We start from the raw sequence: 24,371 nt of genomic DNA on the forward strand, positions 1-24,371 counted from the left end.
AGACGAAGGGAGAGCTTGAAAGTCACCACACGGTACACACAGGAGAGAGACCTTACGGCTGTGACCAGTGTGACATTAGCTTCAAGAGAAAGGCAGATCTTAAACGACACCACGTGATACACACAGAAGAGAAACCTTACTGCTGTGCCCAGTGTGGGAAAACCTTCAAGAGACAGGAAGAGCTTAAAAGTCACCACATGATACACACAGGAGAGAAACCTTACTGTTGTGACCAGTGTGACATGAGCTTCAGGAGACAGGCAGATCTTAAACGACACCACATGGTACACACAGAAGAGAAACACTACTGCTGTGCCCAGTGTGGGAAGACCTTCAAGACGAAGGCAGAACTTAAACAACACCACATGGTACACACAGAAGAGAAACCTTACTGTTGTGACCAGTGTGGAAAGAGCTTCAAGACGAAGACTCACCTTAAACAACACCACATGGTACACACAGGAAAGAAACCTTACTGATGTGGCCAGTGTAGGAAGACCTTCAAGACAAAGGCAGAGCTTAAACACCACAGACAGTGGAGGCAGCCATGCAGGGTGCCAACCTGCAAAACTGGAGCAGTTAAAGGTTATGTGTCTTGCTCAAGGACACTTCGACACACTACCTGGGACGAGCTGGAATCGAACCAGGAACCCTCTGATTGCCAGACGACCGCTCTGCCTCCTGAGACACTGTTTATGCAGTGTGAAAGTGCGGTCAAGACAGAAGCTTCAATTAAGGAGCAAGGGTTGAATCATGAAGATTCTCAACGTGAACAATCCATAGATCTAGACCACAGGGAACTGACGGTGGAGGAATCACCACAAAATAAGGAGAGGGATGACTGGATGGTTATGTGTGTGGTCGTGTCGGACCTGACATTTGAACCCACAGATGGAGACCCTGTTCTGCCACAGGATATTGGAAATGGAAAAAACCAAGAAGACAATGTAGTCATTCTTCCTCTTTGTAAGGCGCAAGGCTCCACCTCAAAACGAGCATCTCCCTCCATTGACATAGAGGTGTTCGACTCTCTAGACGAGTTCCTAAAGGCCAAGAACATCAATTATGAGCACTGTTCCATTTTTTATGGCCCAGAGGAGGAGGATGGCGACATTTAGATCGGGGATCAGAACCCGAGGCCACAGATGACATCTTCAGGTGAAACTGAGTCTGAGCCTGAACATGATGGGGAGCTAAATACCTCTGAAACTGAACACAGTTCTGATTACTCAACATCTTGAGTAATAGCTCAAGAGAAGCTAGCACAAGGAGACGCTAGCTCGCATGTTGAGACCTCTCAAAAGACTGGAGATCCCAGAAAGGGCCTCAAATGGCCCAAATGATGGAAATAGAACTAAGGACCCCCGGTCCAGATCCAGGGGAAAACATGGGGGAGAAACTAACCCCAGAGCAGCAAGCAGAGATGAGGACAAAAAGGAAGGAATTCGAGCAAGTGCAAACTGCACTTGACATTCAGCTCATCTGTCAAGAGGAATAATATATAGTGTTATTGTCATTTAGGAAGAAACATGACATAGAATACTACATGCATTTTGTATACATTTTAAGTATACTATGTAAAGATGTCTGTCTTTTCTCTAAACCAGAGTAAAGAGGATGAAAGAATTTGTAATCTATTTCATTCAAAGGGGATTTCCTGACAGCAACCATCTGGTAGGTTAGCACCCGTACCAACCATATCAGCTGCATGAGATGTACACTCACCAGCGCCTATGGATAAAAATTGAGACTCTGCAAACTCTCATCAAGCTTAGCACCTTGACGCGGGGGGACAGAGCGAGCATCAGGGTCTCTATATCCGACGGGCCTATCAGATTCGTGGGGACTTGGAAGCTTCAGCATACAGGACGCTGTGGTGCTTAGGCGGCCAAGTCACTGGTTTATAGGTCTGTCGAAACGGATCGGAGGTTCTGGGGCTTAGAACATCCGTGAGTTGGGCTTTATACTAATTGAATAGGTATAAAAAGCCGAAAGAATATGAACCGAAATGACTGCTGTCAGGTGCCTCTGGAGTAAAATAATACTTACTACAGTCACTTGAACTTGGAGTAACATAATGCTTACTTAGAGTCAAAACTTAAGTAGAAAACTACTTGCGAATAGCAGGGCCAAGGGAGCCTTAAAGTCAAAGACCGAGGGAGCCTTAAACAGTCACTTGAACTTGAAGTAACATAATGCTTACTTGGAGTCAAAACTGAAAACTACTTGCGAATAGCAGGGCCAAGGGAGCCTTAAAGTCAAAGGCTGAGGGAGCCTTAAACAGTCACTTGAACTTGAAGTAACATAATGCTTACTTGGAGTCAAAACTGAAAACTACTTGCGACTAGCAGGCCAAGGGAGCCTTAAAGTCCAAGGCCGAGGGAGCCTTAAAGTCACTTGAACTTGAAGTAACATAATGCTTACTTAGTCAAAACTTAAGTAGAAAACGACTTGCGACTAGCAGGCCGAGGGAGCTTTAAAGTCCAAGGCCGAGGGAGCCTTAAAGTCAAAGGCAGAGGGAGCCTTAAAGTCACTTAAACTTAAAGTAACATAATGCTTACTTAGAGTCAAAACTTAAGTAGAAAAACTCTACTTTGTGAATAGCAGGCTAACTAGCCATTGCGACCAGGAGCGAATAGCAGGCTAACTAGCCATTGCGAACAGGAGCTACTAGCATGATAACTAGCCATTGCTAACAGGAGCTACTAGCATGATAACGAGCCAGAAGCTAGCAGAAGCATAAGTCCTGCTACTGTGACGGAAGTGGAACCAGCGTAATCATACAGGCTGGTGTTATCAGCAGGAGCTGAGTCTACAAGAGGCTACATAGCCTGAGTCTACAAGAGGCTACATAGCCTGAGTCTACAAGAGGCTACATAGCCTGAGTCTACAGCAGGCTAACTAGCCAGAGCTAACATCAGGCTAACTAGCCAGAGCTAACACCAGACATAACAGTCACTAACTACCCAGTCTGGACCGAGACAAGCACAACACAGGGTTGACCCCCTGTGCAAGAAGGAAGTGGACGGAAACAACCAGGAATCTGCCCAACAAACGTTGGAAGTCTAGCATTGATTTGGCTAATGGATTCTGGTCAGTACCTATCGACCCCTATCCACCCAAAAGACGGCATTCACCTGGAACGGGCTGTCTTATGGATGGACAGTATTACCACAAGGGTATAAGAACTCTCCGAATGTGTTCCAAGGAGTCATAGAGGACATCCTGAAAGGTCTGGACGTCACCATATACATCGATGACGTGTACTGGACCAATGACTCGGAAAAGGAACATTTGGAACTGCTGGACCAAGTAGTGACCCGCCTCTCCAGGGCCGGATTAAAAATAGGCCTCAAAAAGTGCGAGATCGCGAAACACACCCTGAGGTATCTAGGTTTCAATATCACGGACACCGGAAAGTCGGTCAGCAGGGAATACCTGGATCAGGTAGTAGCCATAGAGAAGCCGGTGTCCCTGAGTCAGCTGGACTCTGTCATGGGAAAATGCGGCCACATTATGACTCATGTGCCTGGCTATGCGACAAAAGTATCACCACTCCACAAACTGAAAGGCAAAGCTCTCGAGGGAAAAAACCCTAGGAATAGGAACATCCCCATAGAGGAAGCGGATACCCTGGCCCAAAAACGACTTAAGGTCTGAGGGCTACACCTCAAAAGACTGGCCTTAGTCATGCCCACGGCCTTGGGAGACAAAGGCACGGTGAGAGTACCGGAGGACGAGGCTACTCACATGATCAGACAGGTACATGATAACCTCGGACATGTCGGAAGTAAGAGGATGTTGGTATACCTGAGAACTAACAACATTCTCATACCTAAAGCCAAACAAAGAGCGATAACAGTCCGAAAGGCCTGTGAACAATGTGCGATGGTAAGGGGGACAAAACCTGAACCAGTGCCACCGGGACGAATAGCAGTATCTGAAAGCAGGACTGAAACTACTGGAGGAAGCGGGTGTAATGGCCCAATACTCTGTACCCTACCAGCCCAATACGAACAGGGTGGCAGAGAGAGCTGTACGCTCTATAAAGGATCAAATAATCAAGGAGAATATGTTGCGATCCTGGGATGAACCGACCTCCCTCCTTAGGATACACCAAGGAGACCGACAGTATAGTTCGGACCGGAAGGATCAGAACCTGCCCTATCTCGGGCCAGGAGCATTCTTAGACGGGGGGGGGCTGTCCCCCGGAGTCAGTGGACGACGCAGCAAATAGCAAACAGGAATATACTGACCCAGATCAGAACTCAGAAATGGAGGAAGACCGGGATAGGTCAAGCTCCAGAGCATCCTCAAGGTCCTCATCTAGATCAAGATCTAGGGAGAGAGTTCGGTACCCAAGGGACGAACCTCCTAGACTGAACAAAAGAGCTAAGCAGGCCGAACTGAGACCTATCAGCAAGGGGCCTTCTCTGAAAGCTCTCCTGGAGCTCAGGATTGGAGGAGAATGGGCATGCGATGAAACAGGGGATATTATGCCCGCATATCCTGTGACATGGAGACAGAGAGACATCGGCCTGGACCCAGGTTACAGGGCGACGAGAGCCCTGAATGGACCTGAAAGAGAGAAAAGAAATGAGTCCTCTGTGGACTGTATCTGTGATGTCCTGCGTGGCCTATGGACAGGGTCACACGACCAGGCCAACCACACTTCAATAGAGGACTGCTACTACAAAGTGACAATTCGACCAACCTCAAACTACGGAAGAGATCCAAGAGGTCAGAGGGGGTGACCATAAGAACTATGACATTGTGTTCTTCAGACGACAACAACTGGGGGTGCATTGGCCGGGAACAACAGATGCAAGTCTTCCCGCCGGCTACCGAGCAACGACGTGGCCCCTATCCTGTCGGGCCGTCCAGCCAGGGAACAACAGATGCAAGTCTTCCCGCCGGCTACCAGGGTACCAAGGTACCAAGATGACAGAGGGGGTGTTGAGAGTCACAGCCATCGTGACCCCGCAATTGCCATCTCGTCCCCAATTACAGACGCTATTAAGACAGTGGAAAATGACCGACCAGGATGACAGAGGGGGTGTGAAGTGCCACTGAATAATGACATCCTGTTCTTATGTTTATTATATATGATTATGAGGAATGTCTGTATATTCTTCCTCCCACTTGTGTAAAACTGTGAGAACTATGGACTGTGGACTCTGGAACAGTAACTTGTGCACACTTGTATTCTTATATAACCTGTATATTCTTTATACACTTTAAAACTATACTACAGTTAATGTTAATGTTATGTTACAGTTAATATGCAGTCAGAAGGGAAACAGAAACCTTTTTGATAATGCAGTCTCTGTTAGAACGGGTAGGAATGTGCTCCCTCTATATGTGGTCTTGAAAGATTCCACTCCAGCTCAAGCTAAGAGCAGGGTGGCACATTTTAACCCTTGCCTGTCCTGCCTGCAGAGAGGGCCGGGATCCGTGGCAGAGGAAACAGCTCTCTGTGACGGATGTCTTTTTGTATTCTTATATAACCTGTATATTCTTTATACACTTTAAAACTATACTACAGTTAATGGTAATGTTATGTTACAGTTAATATGCAGTCAGACTGGAAACAGAAACCTTTTGATAAATGCATGGGGCTGCTCAGAATGAAAGGGGCCCCTTAGGAATGTGCATAGACCTTGGGGCCTCTGCTCCAGCTAGAAACAGATAACAGACCTAGGGTTTTTCCCAAAAAACGTGACCCGTTGCTTCCCCGGTTGCTGTAGCAACTAGAAGGGGAGGGGAGTGTGTTGATTGGATGGTAGAAATGACATCACTGTATTTGGACCAATAGCGAAGAGATCTGGGGCCCTTTATAAAGGCCCACTTGCGGGATCACAGACAGATTTTTTAGATTTTGAAGCAGATTTTCACCTTCGACTTGATACACCAGGCATAGGCGATGCTATTCTATAGGAGATGACGTTTTGTTATATAATCTTTTAAACTGTATTGGACATTTCCAATACAGTCTATTTTGTAACTTTCTTAAATAAAAATGACTTTTTATAATATCCATTGAGTTCGTGCACTGCTTTCTGCCAGCAATGGGCCAAGAGACGGGCCGCGCCCTGCAATTCTTTGACGTGACTATGTTACAGATTGAATCAATTGCTGGTTAATGCTTTTCAGCTAAAGTTATATATTATATATATATATATATATATATGCTATTGACGGTAGTAATGCTTAGTTTCGCTGTTTGTTGTTTGTGGGTTCCGGTATCTCGGTGTTCGATGGGCTCTGTCAGGTCTGTGGGAAATCGATTATCTAATCACTGCAGGATTGGATGGTCGGTCCCGCTGGCGGACGGGCCTGTCGGATTGATAGGGGGTACTGGGGCGTGCAAACAATGATTACGTGTTAGTACGCTAATGTTACATTATTAACAGTAGTAATACTTATTAAAAGAGTATTAATACAACCAAGCTTTCAAATGAGCAGTATTACAGGCCTTCCCTCACAAATGAGGATATTGGCGGTGACGGTGACGTAAGATCATCAGGCTTTCAGAGAAGCAGCCTAACAGGCATTTCGTAAAATGATAATAATTATATAATAATGATAATAATGATATTATTGTTATTATAGGCAATAAGAGTTCTCCTAGATATACATTCGGTTTATTACAAACAAGAAGAGGTTAACAACTCTTCTATGCTTACATTTCATATCAACTGGATATAACTAACTAGTGACTATGAACTAAGCTTGATAGAAATAGTAATTGACTCGAGAACTTGGCGAGTTTAGCACCTCGCTGGGGGATATCGAGCGGCCACAGGCTTCTATCTCGAGTAGGTGATTGAGATAGATAGAGACACCTGTAGCATTCAACACTGACTCAGGACCAGCTGGGTGATGTGTTCTGTTCCTGAGGTGTGTTAATAGAGCAGGTTTGCTGACTCAGGACCAGCTGGGTGATGTGTTCTGTACCTGAGGTGTGTTAATAGAGCAGGTTTGCTGACTCAGGACCAGCTGGGTGATGTGTTCTGTTCCTGAGGTGTGTTAATAGAGCATGTTTGCTGACTCAGGACCAGCTGGGTGATGTGTTCTTTTCCTGAGGTGTGTTAATAGAGCAGGTTTGCTGACTCAGGACCAGCTGGGTGATGTGTTCTGTTCCTGAGGTGTGTTAATAGAGCAGGTTTGCTGACTCAGGACCAGCTGGGTGATGTGTTCTGTTCCTGAGGTGTATTAATAGAGCAGGTTGGCTGACTCAGGACCAGCTGGGTGATGTGTTCTGTTCCTGAGGTGTGTTAATAGAGCAGGTTGGCTGACTCAGGACCAGCTGGGTGATGTGTTCTGTTCCTGAGGTGTGTTAATAGAGCAGGTTGGCTGACTCAGGACCAGCTGGGTAAGGGGGTTCCTGATGCTCCTTAGCTCTTGGCTGCAGGGCTTGATAATGGTACGAGAGGGGGTCACTTTGTTTTAGGTGTGTCCAAAAGTTTATTGCTTTTGTTTGTATTTTTAGTATTAGTGGGTAACGGCCTAATTCTGCCCTGCATGCATTGTTTGTAGTTTTCCTCTGGACATGTAGGTGAATCTTACAGAACTCTGCATGCAGGGTCTCAATGGGGTGTTTGTCCCATTGAGTAAAGTCTTGTTCTGTAAGTGGACCCCACACCTCGCTGCCATAGAGTGCAATTGGTTCAATAACACATTCAATTAATTTATTGGTATTTCTGTTTGTATATATTTTGTCATGGAATAGAAAGCCGGCTGTGCTTTATCTCTCAGCTCATGGACTGCTTCATTGAAATGTCCAGTTGAATTTAGCTTTAAGCCTAAATATCTGTAGTGTCTGCAGTACTCTACATGTTTTAATCCTAAATAGCTGTAGTGTGTGCAGTACTCTACATGTTTTAATCCTAAATAGCTGTAGTGTGTGCAGTACTCTACATGTTATAATCCTAAATAGCTGTAGTGTGTGCAGTACTCTACATGTTATAATCCTAAATAGCTGTAGTGTGTGCAGTACTCTACATGTTTTAATCCTAAATAGCTGTAGTGTGTGCAGTACTCTACATGTTATAATCCTAAATAGCTGTAGTGTGCAGTACTCTACATGTTATAATCCTAAATAGCTGTAGTGTCTGCAGTACTCTATATGTTTTAATCCTAAATAGCTGTAGTGTCTGCAGTACTCTACATGTTATAATCCTAAATAGCTGTAGTGTGCAGTACTCTACATGTTATAATCCTAAATAGCTGTAGTGTCTGCAGTACTCTACATGTTATAATCCTAAATAGCTGTAGTGTCTGCAGTACTCTACATGTTATAATCCTTGTTTAACCTTTATTTACCCAGGGTAGGTTCCCCAGGGTAGGTTCAGTACTCTACATGCAGCAGCTATATTATTCAATAGGATCACAATTAACTCCAGTAACAGCAGCTATATTATTTAATATGATTGATTGAAACATTTATTAACAGATTGCAAAATGGGTACAATACAGTACGGCTCAATACAAAACAACTGCTAAGAGGATGCAGACCAGAAAAATACTTTCGTCTTGTTTACATTGGGGTCCCCCATTTTAAATTCATCAGGACATAATGGACATTTATGACATACACAAGACACAGATATAGAGAACTGTGTAGTAAAAAGAGATCATAAAAATATATATACATCCGAAGGGGAAGAAACTACATTGGTGGGAGGGGGAGATGGGAGGGGGGAGGGGGAAGGATTTGGACATTGACAGGGGCCAGTTTCTAATTGCAGCCACCCGTAGGTGCTCTTTGAGAGCTGTGTTATATTATCTGTATGTGAGTTCAGTATAATGTGTGTTATATTATCAGTATGTGAGTTCAGTATATAATGTCTGTGTTATATTATCAGTATGGGAGTTCAGTATATAATGTGTGTGTTATATTATCAGTATGTGAGTTCTGTATATAATGTGTGTTATATTATCAGTATGTGAGTTCAGTATATAATGTGTGTGTTATATTATCAGTATGTGAGTTCAGTATATAATGTCTGTGTTATATTATCAGTATGGGAGTTCAGTATATAATGTCTGTGTTATATTATCAGTATGTGAGTTCAGTATATAATGTGTGTGTTATATTATCAGTATGTGAGTTCAGTATATAATGTGTGTGTTATATTATCAGTATGTGAGTTCAGTATATAATGTGTGTGTTATATTATCAGTATGTGAGTTCAGTATATAATGTGTGTGTTATATTATCAGTATGTGAGTTCAGTATATAATGTGTGTGTTATATTATCAGTATGTGAGTTCAGTATATAATGTCTGTGTTATATTATCAGTATGTGAGTTCAGTATATAATGTGTGTGTTATATTATCAGTATGTGAGTTCAGTATATAATGTGTGTGTTATATTATCAGTATGTGAGATCAGTATATAATGTGTGTGTTATATTATCAGTATGTGAGTTCAGTATATAATGTGTGTGTTATATTATCAGTATGTATCAGTATATAATGATTATGCATGTTAAATTAGATGGTTTAGTCAGTGTGTCAAAGCTGTGCAGGGCTGGAAAAGTTTTTCCTATCTACGTTGAAAGTGCTGCATCTCCACAGCTCTGGTCAAATCATGATGCTCATTAATCTTCTGTTGTTGCTCCTCAGGTCTCCAGGCTCGAACTACAAGCACAGTAGAATAGAATAGAAATACTTTTATTATCCCGTGGGAAATTTGACACTGCAAATCGCTCAACATGTAAACATTTAGACAGGACAGGTCACGAATTAGAATAATAACACAAATCAAATCAAGTTGCCTAGGATAAGAGTAGAGTAAAATAGAATAAAAATGGAATAAAATATACAGTAAATAAATACAGTAAAAAATATACTGAGCATGGGGGAAGGGGGGGGTACAGGTAGTAAAAACAACACAAGCAGTATAAACAAATTGGTCAATATAGGCACGACAACGCCTCTACTTCCTCAGGCGCCTAAGGAAGTTCCAAGTCAGTCAGAAGATCCTTAGGCACTTCTACTCATGTACAATAGAGAGCATCCTGACTGGCAACATCACCTCCTGGTTTGGGAATAGCACTGCACAAGACCGTAGAAGACTACAAAGAGTGACACGTTCAGCCGAACGCACAATTGGAGGGGGGCTTCCCACCCTCCAGAACATTTACAACAAGCGGTGCAGGGGGAAGGCTAAGAGAATTATTAAGGACTCGAGCCACCCGAACAACTGCCTCTTTGAACTGCTGCGGTCAGGCAAGCGATACCGGAGTCTTAAGGCGAGCACAGAAAGACTCAGAAGAAGCTTCTATCCCCAGGCCATCAGGCTGCTAAACGAACAATAAACACTATGCAACAACCATCAAATGCACACAGCACACACACCCACACGCACACACTCACTTAAACAAAAAACACACTGCAGCACCCACTCTCCACACTTTAGATCACACAAACACACTTTATATTTATTGATAAAGGATTTGCACTACAACTCGTACACCTACTGTAAATTGTACCTAAATTGCACCTCATCCCATTTCTGCCTTGCACTATATAGTATTGTATATTAGTACACTGCATAGTATTGTATATTATATGGTAACTCAGTTACGTCTATTCTGCATCGAACATTGTACATATGTCTATACTGAACACTGTGACCTCATTTTTTTTTACTTCTAATTTACATGCTATACTATGTTATTTTATTTCATACTTATCTTGTCTTCCACAGTCTCTGGAGCGTAACAGTAAGAAGCATTTTGTATAAAAGTATTCTGTACTTCTGTATGACAACTATTAAAGAAACTTGAAACTTGAACTTGATAATATATAACTATCTAACTAACTGAAATATATATTCACAGTATTCACAGTGTCACATAAGGTGCAGTATGCATCAGGTAGTGTTATTGTCCTCCTTGGGTTCCTATTAGTCCTAGGTCAATGTCTGGCAGCAGTCGCTGCCCCCTGTTGTGGAGCTTGTAGGCCGCTAGTCGCGGCCTCCTGCAGCACTTTGAGCTACATGACATGTATGAAAGGTGCTTTATAAATACTTACTTACTTACTTACTTACTTACTTACTTACTTACTATGGAGCTGCCGCTCTGTGCTCAGTGATGCAGTGAGGCACAGTGATGCATTGTATAGTCTGATGGCTGTTGGAATGAAGGACTTCCTGTGCCGTTCAGTGCTGCATTTGGGTAGTGTGAGCCTAGCACTGAACATGCTCCTCCTGTCAGCCAAGTCTGTGTATAGTGGGTGGGAGGGGTTTTCCCTGATGGCCTGGAGCTTAGCAAGGCTCCTCCTCTCCGCCACCCTCGCTAGAGAGTCCAGCTCCACCCCAACCACGCTATTGGCCTTCCTGACCAGCTTATCCTGCCTGGTTGTGTCCCAGCAGGTCACAGCGTACAAGAAGGCGCCCGCCACCACTGACTCATAGAACATCCTCAACATCCTTGTACAGACATTGAAGGATCTCAGACTTCTGAGGAAGTAGAGTCGGCTCTGGCCCTTCTTGTACAGTGCCTCTGCGTGTTTGGTCAACCAACCGATAACGCAACTGCTAAGTCAACAGACAACCTAACAGACAACACAACAGACAACCCAACAGACAACACAACAGAGCCTTATTCCCTGTACCTGGTTCAACTAAGTCGATCAAAAGTCCCATTAGCCAGATTCAATTAACCCGATGTTTGAATCCAGGCTTTCCCTGTTCCTCGAATGCTGATTCAGTCTTGTTAATTCGAACCAGACTTGATACTCAGGATAATTGCGCGCGGCCGCCTCACCTGAAAAGACAGGAGGTGTCGATCGCAGAAATCCTGATTTTCTAACGGCATTGATTGATTGATTGATTGAAAACTTTAACAAGGGGGGGCAGGTGGCGCACGGAGATTACGTTCGTCACCAACACCGGGAGACACTAGGATTCGCCTGTTCGAATCCAGCTCCCGGCGTTGCTATCAGCTTGGCTGTCCTCTCACGCTGATACAATTGGCTGTATCAGGGGGTGGGAAGCTGAAGGGTGGGTCCTGGGCGTTGTGGACAGCGACCCCTACAGTTCGGTCGGGGCGCCTGCTCAGCGAGGGTTGGATCTGAGGAGAGATAGTGTGGCCTCCCACACGCTACACTCTCCCCGGTGAGAACCTGCGCGGCCAGGTTGGCCTGCCCCAGGCTGCACGTGCGTCGGAGGAAAGCATGTGACAGTCTCCGGTCTCCCGGACCAACACAGTAGGGGAAAGTACGCAACAACCAGGAAGGGTGGGTTGGGAGAAAAATCGGGAAAAAGGAGGGGAAGAAAGATAATAAAAAAAAAATAAAAAAAAAACTTTAACAGATTGCAGAATGGGTACAATACAGTACGGCTCAATAGCCTCGCAGACAAGTTAAATGCATAATCTATAGGCAAATTTTGTTAGGGTTTGAACCGACCTCAAACGCACGGCACAGACAGGAAGTTCAGAGTTAGCCAAATACTAGGGCGTATTTATTTACAGAGTCACAAAAGGGGTAAAGTAACAATTATGAAACAACAACGGAGACTGCCATCGGCAGAGTTCTCTGCGGCTCTGCAGATCCTCCTGGTGATAGCGGTGGGGAATCGGTATTTGACGTTGTAGCGGCTCTGCAGATACTCCCAGCTTTAACTCGAGGTGGAAAACGGAGAGAGAGAGAGATATCAATAACAGTCCAACGAAACACAGAGGCAGTGTGGTTCCCTCCTCCCTTAGCTGTGTCCAGAACCAATGAACAGTGCCAATCTTCAGTGTTCTCCACAACACACAAGTTAGCTGAGTTTAGTGCAAACAGAAATGATATCTTCAGTGTCTCTTCTAAACACACACTTCAACTGAGTCCAGTGCAAGCAAAAATGATAATCTTCGGTGTTCGTCACACACACAGACAGAACGAGGCGCAGCTCCAAACGGGGAACAAGGTTCTCATCAGCGGATCTCCACAGAAGGTCCTGGAGAGAAAGTAGACGAGGTACAGCAACGGGGAAAAAGCAGGCAAAAGCAGTTGTATTCCAAAACGACCCGACATCGATTGAAGGGAAGTCCCAGTATAAAAAGCCTCTGGGGCGCTAATCAAAAACTATGACAGGTGCGCGCTGGAATTGATACTTGCTCCAAAAGCTCTGTGGCGGGGAATGCACCAATCAACACAGCACCTTAAAGGAGCGGAGCGTGTGGCGGGGAATGCATCAATCAACACAGTACCTTAAAGGAGCGGAGCGTGTGGCGGGGAATGAACCAATCCTCACAAATTTAAGTCCCTCATTACCCCAATCAATCAGATTATATTTCTTTAAATGTGCCTGCTGGCAGTAGGCTTAATGGAATGAATAATCGAATGAGATGTTTCTAGCGAAAATAATTATTTCATTAATTAATTAATTCATTATTAATATTATTAATATAATTAATTATATATAGGGCGGCTAGGTGGTGTAGTGGGCAAGGCACTCGCCACCAGTGTGGAGACGCTAGGATTCGCGTGTTCGAATCCAGCTCTCCACATTGGTTTCAGTTTAGCTGGTCGTCCGCAGTAATACACATTGGCCGTATTACGGGGAGGGGAAACTGAAGGGTGGGGATCGAACGTTGTGAACAAGCGACTCCTACAAGTCGGTTGGTGCGCCTGCGCAGTAGAATCAGGAAGTGTCGGGGGCAGCGTGAGCCTCCCACGCGTTACTCCTCGACACTGAGAGATCGAGCTGCGCAGGTGAAAAGATGCGACTGCTGTTACCTCAAGTACCGGAGGGGACTTGTGCTATGTATGACTTAGTCCACATTGCAGCCGGCTTGTGGGAGGCAAGAAACAGCGTTCGTGACAGGGGAGGGTTGAATTGGATGATACGAAATTGGGATGGGAGAAAAATATAGAAAAATGGGAGAAAAAGTGGATAAAAAAAAATAATTAATTATATATAAGTAGATAAAAACAAGCCCAAAGAATATCTAATTGATACGAATTAATAGATATGAGGATATCTGTACTGTATGCGCTTAGGTATCATGTACTATATATAAATACATGGTTCCCAAAGTTTTCAAGGCGCAACCCCCGAAATAACGTGTCAGAGGCTTGGAGGCTATACAGTTTCACTATTAATCAGGTTTGAATCTGTTTCGGACATCATCCATAAATGCATTGAATTGATTAACCTTTGGTTTATACCAGTTATGTTCATCACCCTCTTTTTCATCATCAGATAACAGTGCTTGAACAGATTGATGCATTTTCTCAAATTCATTCATTAAAACATCAAAGGCTTGCAATTGCTCATTCACTTTTCCCACATCCACGTCATCAAGTCTGTCAAACCGCATCCAACTCATACTTGCACCTATAGTCAACACACCCAGCTTCGCCCTGCGAGTGACGATCAATTTAACCAGCTCTCTCTCAGCTTTTTTAATCTCAGTTACAATATCACAATAACGTGTGACAGTGATACAATTCAACAATCCACAGATTCAGATTCCTTGTCGTTTAGTCCATGGGCCAGAGCCCAACATTTCACTTGTCGGTACCACTCAGGGTGACGGAACTTACATGTAATTTTTTTAAAGATCTATGTCTGTAGATGATATTTTGGTATGATAGCCCTTCCTGAGTGGTAGCTGTATCATAATTATCAAGTCATGAAGTATACCCACCCCCTCATGAAATTGCATTTCAGATGCTGTTGCATATCCTGCTTTAGACTCACGTAGAGGACATCGGTCAATGTTTCACAATTAATTAATTAATTAATTAATAATTACAGATAAACATGTCTCTAAATATAGTAGTTTCTCTCTTGTTTCTGTGCAGAGCCTGATGATGTGAGGTTGGTGGAAGGAGGAGGCCGCTGTGCTGGGAGACTGGAGATCAACCACCAGGGAGACTGGAGACCAGGATGCGGGTGGTCATCATGGACCATGAAGGCAGCAGCTGTAGTGTGCAGACAGCTGGACTGTGGCTCTGCTGTTTCAACAGAATGGAGGCGTGGTTCTAGACAACCTATATGGTGGTTTAGATTTGTCTGTTCTGGCTGGACTGTCTGCACTGAGGGAGTGTAGAGGACCAGTGAGGTCTGAATCTTCCTCTTACAGCCTGGAGGTGATCTGCTCAGGTAACTCTAAAGTTTACAATAACATCACATTCAGCTGCTGATCTTTACAGTCTCACATTCCCTCTGTCTCAATGACTGTCAGTGGTTTACATCTGCATTGTTAATTCATTAGGTGACTTAGGTCACACAAACTCTTGTCATCTATCGTATATATTCTTTATTATTATTCCACCACTTTCTCACAATGCTACTCCTCCCAGAGCTTAGGATTGGCATTTGTTTGACAGTCATGCTACACATACACACTTATTTCTTTATTTTGCACCATTTCAGCAAAAACAGTAAGAATCAAACATTGACCATGACAGAAAGTGTATAAATGTGCTGAGTAGAGGCAAGATACCCAGATGGACCTATACGGGGCCTCAACTCATGAATTAAATCATTGGATACCTTTTTTTTCTTTTTTTTTAAGTGAAAGTGAAATAAGTTTATAAAAACAATTTTCATAATATTAAGATAGTTATAAGATAATAATAATAACAATAATAATATAAGTAATATGAATAATAATAACCAAAACAACAACATTAATAATTAGTCAAAACAATAAGCCTGGATTTGAGTGATGAAATAGATGAGCAATTCTTTATTATAGAGGGTTTTGAATTCCAAATTGTAGGACCTCTAAATCTTATACTGAACTGACCTAATTTTGTGCGGAAGAAATTACGATGAATATTATTTGATTGCCTTGTTGGATATGAATGAATACTGGAGTTTGACATGAAAGAATTATGGAAAACAATAGGAAATAAATCTAAATTAAAAGTGCAGTTAAACATAACAATATATATCTGGTATACAATAATATCAAAGATTGATAGTATTTTAAGTAGCCTAAAAAGAGGAGCAGATTCATTAGAAGTAGTGGCAAGCCTTATGAATTCATTTTTCAATATAAAAAGTTTATGAAGAGAAGTAGGAAAAGTACTGGCCCAAATAATATTACATTACGATAAATATGGGTATATCAAACTATAATAAAGTGTCAAAAGACAGGAGCGATTCACAAGAGAAGAAATCCTTCTAATAATGCCATATGATTTTGTAACGTTTTTGCACTCCCCACTGTAGCTGAATTCTCTTAAAGAGACAGGACCATGAATGAGCCTCATACACTTCCACTGGAGAAACACACAGACACACAACTATGGGAGGTGTCAATCAACTTAGTACAAACTTATACATGAATTGGTCTGGGTTAAACACGCCCCTATTTTGAAACCACGCCCACACTCCCTTTCATATCTCAAGAGACTCGTAGGTGGCGCTATTAGACTCAGTGGGGATAGCTGCTTTCATTGGTCTATGTTTGCCCCGCCCCACGGAGATCCAGGTGTTTATTTGACACTCAAAAAGTCATCCATTGTACAACACAAAATATTGATAATGTTGCACAAAGTATTCTCTCTTATTTCAGAAGCAAAGACGAGGCCAGGTATTTTAATCTTTCAGTTTAACTTTGAGTTAAATCCCCACACAGGGTTTCCATTAAAGGAAGGAGAGGAACAGAGGCTTTTGTATCACAGAAATGTATTTAACTCACACTGTAAAAACATACAACAAAGAGCTGACAATGATAAAAGAGCTGCTTATTCTGTTAGAGGAAAAAGTTATCACAGTGGAACGTTAAATCAAAAACACTAGACTGAACTTACTGAACTTACAGTTAAAAAACTCACACACACACACCCTCACACACAGAGGGAGAGTGGGAGAGAGAATGAATACATGTTGGTGTTGCCTTCATATTTGGACCAATATCTCCAATTTACCTTTGTGTGAGCATACAATATTTGACATAAAATATATTTTTCTTTATCATAGTTACTAGGGATGCTCGATATTGGCTTTTTTACCGATACCGATATACCAATATTGTCCAACTCTTAATTTCCGATACTGATATCAACCGATACCGATATATGCAGGGTTCCCCCCCCCCCAAAAAATGGAATAATTTCAGGTAATTAACATTACATATCTCTTGTTGTGGAATTAACACAACATTATGCATACTTTTGACAATAAATAAAATCAGAATTTGTTCTTACTTGCTTGCCTGGGTAAATAAAGGTTATAGAAATGTAAAAAAAATTATAAAAAAAAATTGTTTTGAAAACCGATACCGATATTTTCCGATATCACACTTTAATGCCGATATCGGCCGATAATATTGGTAGGCCGATAATATCGGACATCCCTAATAGTTACACAACTGAATCATCAACAGGTGATTTTCATTCAAGATGCACAATAAATTATATAGTTGTCAGAACACTTCAAACCATATAGCTTCAAATGCACAAAATACTTCACTATGATTGTCATCATCACTGCCAATGCAGAGAAACATTCAAGGAAGTCACATTAAATCAGCAAATGTTTTTTCTAACCTAATATTAATTGGAAATGCAATTGTGCCTTCAAAGCAAATCGATTTAATATTAGCACATAATTAATTATGAATATACATTTCTACAGGCGGCTGGGTGGCGCAGCGGACATTGCGCTCGTCACCAACGCAAGAGACACCGGGTTCGACTCCGGCTGTCGGCGTTGCCTCCGGCTTGGGCCAGCCGTCATACTAATTCAATTGGCAGAATTAGCGGGTGGAAGTCGATGGGTGGTAATCTGGACGTTGTGGACAGCGACTGCTACAGGTCGGTTGGGGCGCCTGCACAGCAGAGACAGGAAATGGCAGGGGTAGTGTGAGCCTCCCACACATTACACCTTGCCAATGTGAGTCCGCGCTGGCAGGTGAAAAGATGTGACATGCTGCCTCCTCGTGTACCGGAGGGGACACGTGATACAAGGCTTCTATCCTCCCTACAACCAGCCAGTGGGGGGCATATGCGAGCAACGTTCAAGACAGGGGAGGGAAGAATTGGCACAATAGAATTGGGATGGGAGAAAATAGAAAAAGAGGAGAAAAAGTGGATAAAAATAAAATAATATACATTTCTACCTCCTCATACTATACTTGTCAACTGTAATTGTGCTCTCTCTCTATATATATTTATTTTTAACTAAACTTATGAATTGTCAGCAGTCCTACAGGTAGTTTTGACAGCAGTCCTACATGTAGTTTTGATGTCAGTCCTACAGGTAGTTTTGTCAGCAGTCATACAGGTAGTTTTGACAGCAGTCCTACAGGTAGTTTTGACAGCAGTCCTACAGGTAGTTTTACAGCAGTCCTACAGGTAGTTTTGATGTCAGTCCTACAGGTAGTGTTGTCAAATCCGATTCAGCAGGTCAATATGACAATTTGACAAATCGTTTTTAATATATTTAAAGAAAATCGTTTTTTTAATAGTTCTAATCATAATACCTTCTGGCTAAATACATTGTCATGCATTTCAGTGGTAGCATACATTAACATAGTCAAGTGCAACAGAGTAATTAGAAAACATTCTTAAGCATTTAAAATCAATAAATCCGTTAAGACAGCTGTATGACACCAGGTGGCTCATGTGAATTGCTAAAAGAAATTTGCCTGCGTGTGGATTTGTCAGAATAATGAGACGTACTAAGGTTGCCGCGGTGATGTGAAATTTCCCATGACTAATAAACTCATGACAACACCGGTATTACCAGTGACATAGGACATTTGACATAATGACGCTCAATATGTAAAGCGGCTAAATTGATCCGCTGTGTCTAGTCTGTTTTTAATTCTGACTTTTTTTTCTCTGACTCTGTGTGTGTGTGTGTGTGTGTGTGTGTGTGTGTGTGTGTGTGTGTGTGTGTGTGTGTGTGTGTGTGTGCGTGCGTGCGTGCGTGCGTGCGTGCGTGCCTGCGTGCGTGCGTGCCTGCTTGCGTGCTTGCGTGCGTGCGTGTGTGTGCAGAGTCTGTGAGGCTTGTGAATGGATCTGGTCTGTGTTCAGGCAGAGTGGAGATGAAGTCTGATCAGGCGTGGAGGTCACTATGTGAAGCTGACTTTGACAAGCTGGATGCAGAGATGGTCTGTACGCAGCTTGGCTGTGGGGCTCCTTCAGCCCTCCAGGGGGCGCTCTATGGAGAAGGAGAGGCTCCAATGGGGACCAAAGAACTCCAGGGTAAAGGCAACAAGCCCCGTCTCCTGGACTGTGCCACCTCAGACTCAGAACGAAACACCATCTCACCTGGCAAGACTGTTGGCCTCACCTGCTCAGGTATGTAAAACATTATGAATTACTCATTGAAATAGCTTAGTCCGCTATGCTACCCGGCCGCCCGTGAGAAGATGCAATCTTTATCTTAGAGAGTTTTTGTATAAAGCTCACGGTACATCACCTGGCTGCCCTGGACTCATACACCTGTCTCCAGAACAAACCACAACACACTGCATTGCATACTGCGGGATAAAGGCATTTTTGGCAGATGGAAATGTAGGCTACATGACATAACATTTAATGGGGGCAGGGGTAATGTGCTTCCCTCCTTGGAGACCTGTTTCAGAACCACAACCCGAGATGCTTCTATCCACCTACGACTCAGGAACATGGCGTTCTGTCTGAATCTACACACAGTGGCGGAATTGTGCCGCCTTTGCTGGGTTCAGTGTAAATAACCAAAGCCGGCAGAATGAGGGGTCTTCTTTGCTGCATTATTATTTATTGCAGAATTTCTGTGTAAAAAAGACTTGTGTCTATCACTCCGCTCGCCAGTTCTACCGACTATGCATTAAAACCTGCTGAGGTCAAAATAATTTCTTCCTATTTTGTTACATTACCTAATTGTGTAATGATACATGTATAACCTGAACACTGTACCTGTGTTCAGGACAAACTGGGCTATACAAATATGTATGCTGTGTTATATTACATTAATGTATAAATTGTTATATGACCATGAATTGAATCTATCTTTTTTATGAAATCACCCATAGAATAGTACATGACTTCTGGCTTTTGAAATCTGTTCTGCTAGGCTTTGGTAGTCGGGGGGGGGGGGGGGGGGGTAAAGATGCTAACCAACACACATCATGAACTATTTACATTTAGATAAGTCCCTATATCCCTATATATACATATTGCCCTCAGTATAGGCTTCAGTTGCCCTAACAGCAGAAACAGCAGCTGCTTTCAATATGGACATATGGATAAATGAACACACAAGACATTCACAGTTGGATTTATTAGTTGTATGAAGTCTCCTAAAAGAAAATGCTTTTCCATGCTGGATGACAGAGCTTCTGAAGGGACTATGATCCCACCCGGTGGCTCTTTGGAAAGCTACAACAGTAAGCTAATGTATTGTAATGTTGCTTGGTTTTGCACCACGTTATTGACGACTCAAGGCAGATGTATTTCTCAGTTCACTGCTTTATTACAACGGTTCTCATACAGGCAGTGTTAATTTTGGCAGCTATTTTCATTTTAGTTTTAGTCTTAGTCATGTGTCAAGTGCTCCTTTTTCGTTTTCATCTTCATTTATTTTTCGTTTAGTCAGTTTTAGTCAACTAAATGTCTGAGCATTTTAGTCTTAGTCAGTTTTTGTCTCAATTTTGTCTTTTTTGTTTTAGTCTAGATTTAGTCGACGAAAACGGATGACATTTTTGTCTATTTTTAGTTAATGGAAAAAAACTTGTCAGAAATAGTCAACATGGAACATTTTCTGATTTAACTTGCATATTTATTTTTTAACCTAGGGGAATCTGAGTCGGCGGCACAAGTGATACACAGGAAGTATAATGTTTGTGTAGACATGTTCCAATGTATTGTTGCTCCTACAGTATATGTTGGTGTAGACATGGTCCAATGTATTGTTGCTCCTACAGTATATGTTGGTGTAGACATGGTCCAATGTATGCATCAAAGAGAGCATTACGGATGTGGTGACATTGGGCCTCATGCATGAAGCGATATAAGAACAGATTTCGTTCTTAACTAGCATTTCCTCTTACTTTGTTCTTACCTGGGATTCAGCAAAGTTTTCTTATTGTTGCTTTTTTGTCTTGTTTACATCAGGGTCCCCCATTTCCAATTCATAATGACATTTATGACATACACAACATACAGATTAACAGATATATATCATGACATTTATGCCATGATATACAGATATGCAGTACTGTATACATAACGGATATTTAGAGATCATCTATATCAGTGGTTCCCAAACTTCTGTTTTATGCGGACCACTAGATTGTTATCAAGAACATTTGCGGACCACCTCGTATGCAAACTAACGTGTATTACTTCAATTGTGCGTATAGCAATATGATCGTTCTTCAATGTATAGTGGAATGTCTTACTCTGGGCTGCATAACACGTTGTCCATTCATTTGATTGGCTCCTTGGAAATAAGTCTTGAGACGGAGACAAGCGCGTCAGGTTCAAAACAGAACTGTCTGTTGTTTTAATGAAAACAACAGCTTAATCATCAGGTTTACAGCATCAATTATTTCTATTCTATCAGTCTTCAGGAGGGCTTCTCTTTTCTTGTCTCTGTTCTCGAACTGGTCGGTGGTGGATTCTCCTGTCTCTGCGTCTCCGTGGGTGTCCGTGTCTCCATTCAGTTTCACCTGCAGTTAAGAAGAGAAAACTCCTCCCACTTTTCCTGCGTCGTCCTGTGACGTCAAACCAGGGACCTCGCTTCTCTATTGGCTGAATTACTTATAGAAGTTAGCCCTTGTGGTAATACGGCATCCTGTTCTTGAGAAACGGCCTTACAAGGTGACCCTGACGCGATCTTTCTATAGCAGGGGAAATCCTATTTTCTATAAGCGGTTTTACATTAAATCACTTGTTTTATGAAATGCATTGTTTTATACGGAATTTCATGTTTAGATTACTTTCTATTTAGTAACTAGAGTAATGCCATTCTTTCTCCCGATTTCTATAGCCTAGTATATATCTCTTAACCTGTTTTTATGGATCTGATCAAACTTAGTTCCTCTATAAGTTTAAAATGGTACTTCTAACTTTTGTTTATCCCTGTTTTCCAACTACTCATGCTATCTAAACAATAGTCTAATGTGATTCTATGTTTTGTTTTACAGCTTACTTTTAACTCTGAATTGATCCATATCTTTCTATTTTAGTTTTAAACTAAAATGGTTTAGTCTTTAGATTGTTTTGTTCTATCGGGCAGAACATTCCTGATCATTCTGTCTTTATTATTTGTATTAGATTGATTATAATCCCAGTTTTACCTCTGTCTCACCAGCCAGAGTTTCTACTGAGTTTTACTGTGTTGTCCAAATTTGGGCCCTTACTTAAAAATAGTTCCTTATAGCCATGAGTCAACCAGGTGTGTTACGACTCTGGCTCAAAGGCACGCAACCTATGTGCAAAACCGACACCAAAACCCGTGTATTAACTCAAAGTGCTACTATATTAAGGAATTACTAGTGTAAACTAAAGGATAAGGACTGGAAGAACGTGACTATCTATCTGTTAACCACCTCTTCTAAACACCGACCCTGCATGTGTGTTACCAGGGTTGGTTTTAAAGATACTCCCAGCAGGTAACCAATCAGCACTAATTGGCTAATTGGCAGCCCTCACCTGCATGCCCCGTGACACAGGAGTGATCAGGCCTGCCTGCACAGTGACACAGGAGTGATCAGGCTCGTGGTACATAACACCTCCCCCACCAAACTGGTTGCTCCAGAGGCAACCACCACACAACAACCCATAAACAAAAAAAAACAAAAAAAAACTGTGACCCATTAGTTGTCAGGGCCACCCCCACAACAGCGATAGCGGTTACCACAAACACCGGTACTATGACCGTGAGAGGGCGTCTGCTAGCACGTTGTCCCTCCCACGAATGTGGCGAATATCCAAGTTATACGCTTGGAGGAACAAACTCCATCGCATCAAACGATGGTTCGAGTTCACCATGCTGCGAATAAAAACCAAAGGGTTATGGTCTGTATACACAACAAGGGGTAAACTGGAGGATCCAACGTAAACATCAAAATGGTTCAAGGCAAGAACCAAAGCGAGCGCCTCCTTCTCTATAGTAGAGTAGTGCAGTTGATGCCTGTCAAACTTTTTAAAAAAGTAGCACACTGGGTGCTCCACCTCTAATGCATCCTCTTGCAGGAGGACGGCTCCAGCACCGAGGTCACTAGCATCCACTGCCAACTTGAATGGGAGTTGAAAATCGGGAGCTGACAGAACGGGAGCGCTAATCAGAATACCCTTGATGCTCTCAAAAGACTGTTGACAAGTCTCAGTCCACACGAAAGGTACCTTAGGACTGAGCAGATTGGTCAAAGGGGCAACAACAGAAGCAAAGTTCCTACAGAAACTCCTATAGTACCCTGCCATACCTAGGAAGCGATTTAACTCCTGCCTGGTGATGGGAGCAGGGAAGCCCACTATAGCCTCCACCTTAGCTGTAATGGGGCACACATGCCCACGTCCAACCACCTTACCCAGGTAGGTAACCATGGCCTGTCCAAATTCACATTTTGCAAGGTTAACTGTCAAGTTAGCATCACCCAACCACTTGAACACTTCGGCCAGATGCTCCACATGTTGTGACCAAGAGGAACTGTGGATAACCAGGTCATCCAGATATGCCTCACAGAACGCTACCCCGGCCAGGACCTTGTTCACTAGCCGCTGAAACGTCGCTGGGGCATTTCGCATGCCAAAGGCCATCACTGTATACTGGCAGAAACTCTCTGGTGTGACAAAAGCGGATATCTCACGTGCTCGCGGAGTAAGCGGAACCTGCCAGTATCCCTTTAGCAAATCCAATTTACTTACAAAGGCTGCTGAACCCACCCGATCGATACAGTCGTCCATCCGAGGAAGAGGGTACGAGTCCGGCTTGGTTACTGCATTAACTTTACGGAAGTCAGTACAGAACCGATGAGTGCAGTCTGGCTTATCAACAAGCAGGCAGGGGGAGCTCCACGCACTAGAACTGGGCTCCGCAATGCCATGTCTCACCATATAGTCTACTTCCTTACTCAAGATCCTTCGTTTTTCCGGATTCACCCTGTAGGCATGTTGCTTAATTGGCCCTGCACTACCAACATCAATGTCATGCTCGAGTACATTAGTACGACTAGGGACATCAGAAAACAAACGTATATGCTGTCTAAGTAGGCGCACCACATCCGTACGCTCAGGAAGTGGTAAGTACGACAGGTGTGAGTCCAAGTCACCTAGTATCTGGGTGTTTGGCAACCTGCCCTGAGAAATCTCCTTCGACACAGAACAGTCGGCTACAATAGGAGATGCAGAAACTGTTAGAACAGCCACAGGCTTGACCCCTGACTGGTCAATCTGAGCCCTATCATTGTACGCCTTC

This window comes from Notolepis coatsorum, assembly GCF_963971535.1.
Source record: "Notolepis coatsorum genome assembly, chromosome: 1".
In the NCBI taxonomy this organism is placed as follows: Eukaryota; Metazoa; Chordata; class Actinopteri; order Aulopiformes; family Paralepididae; genus Notolepis; species Notolepis coatsorum.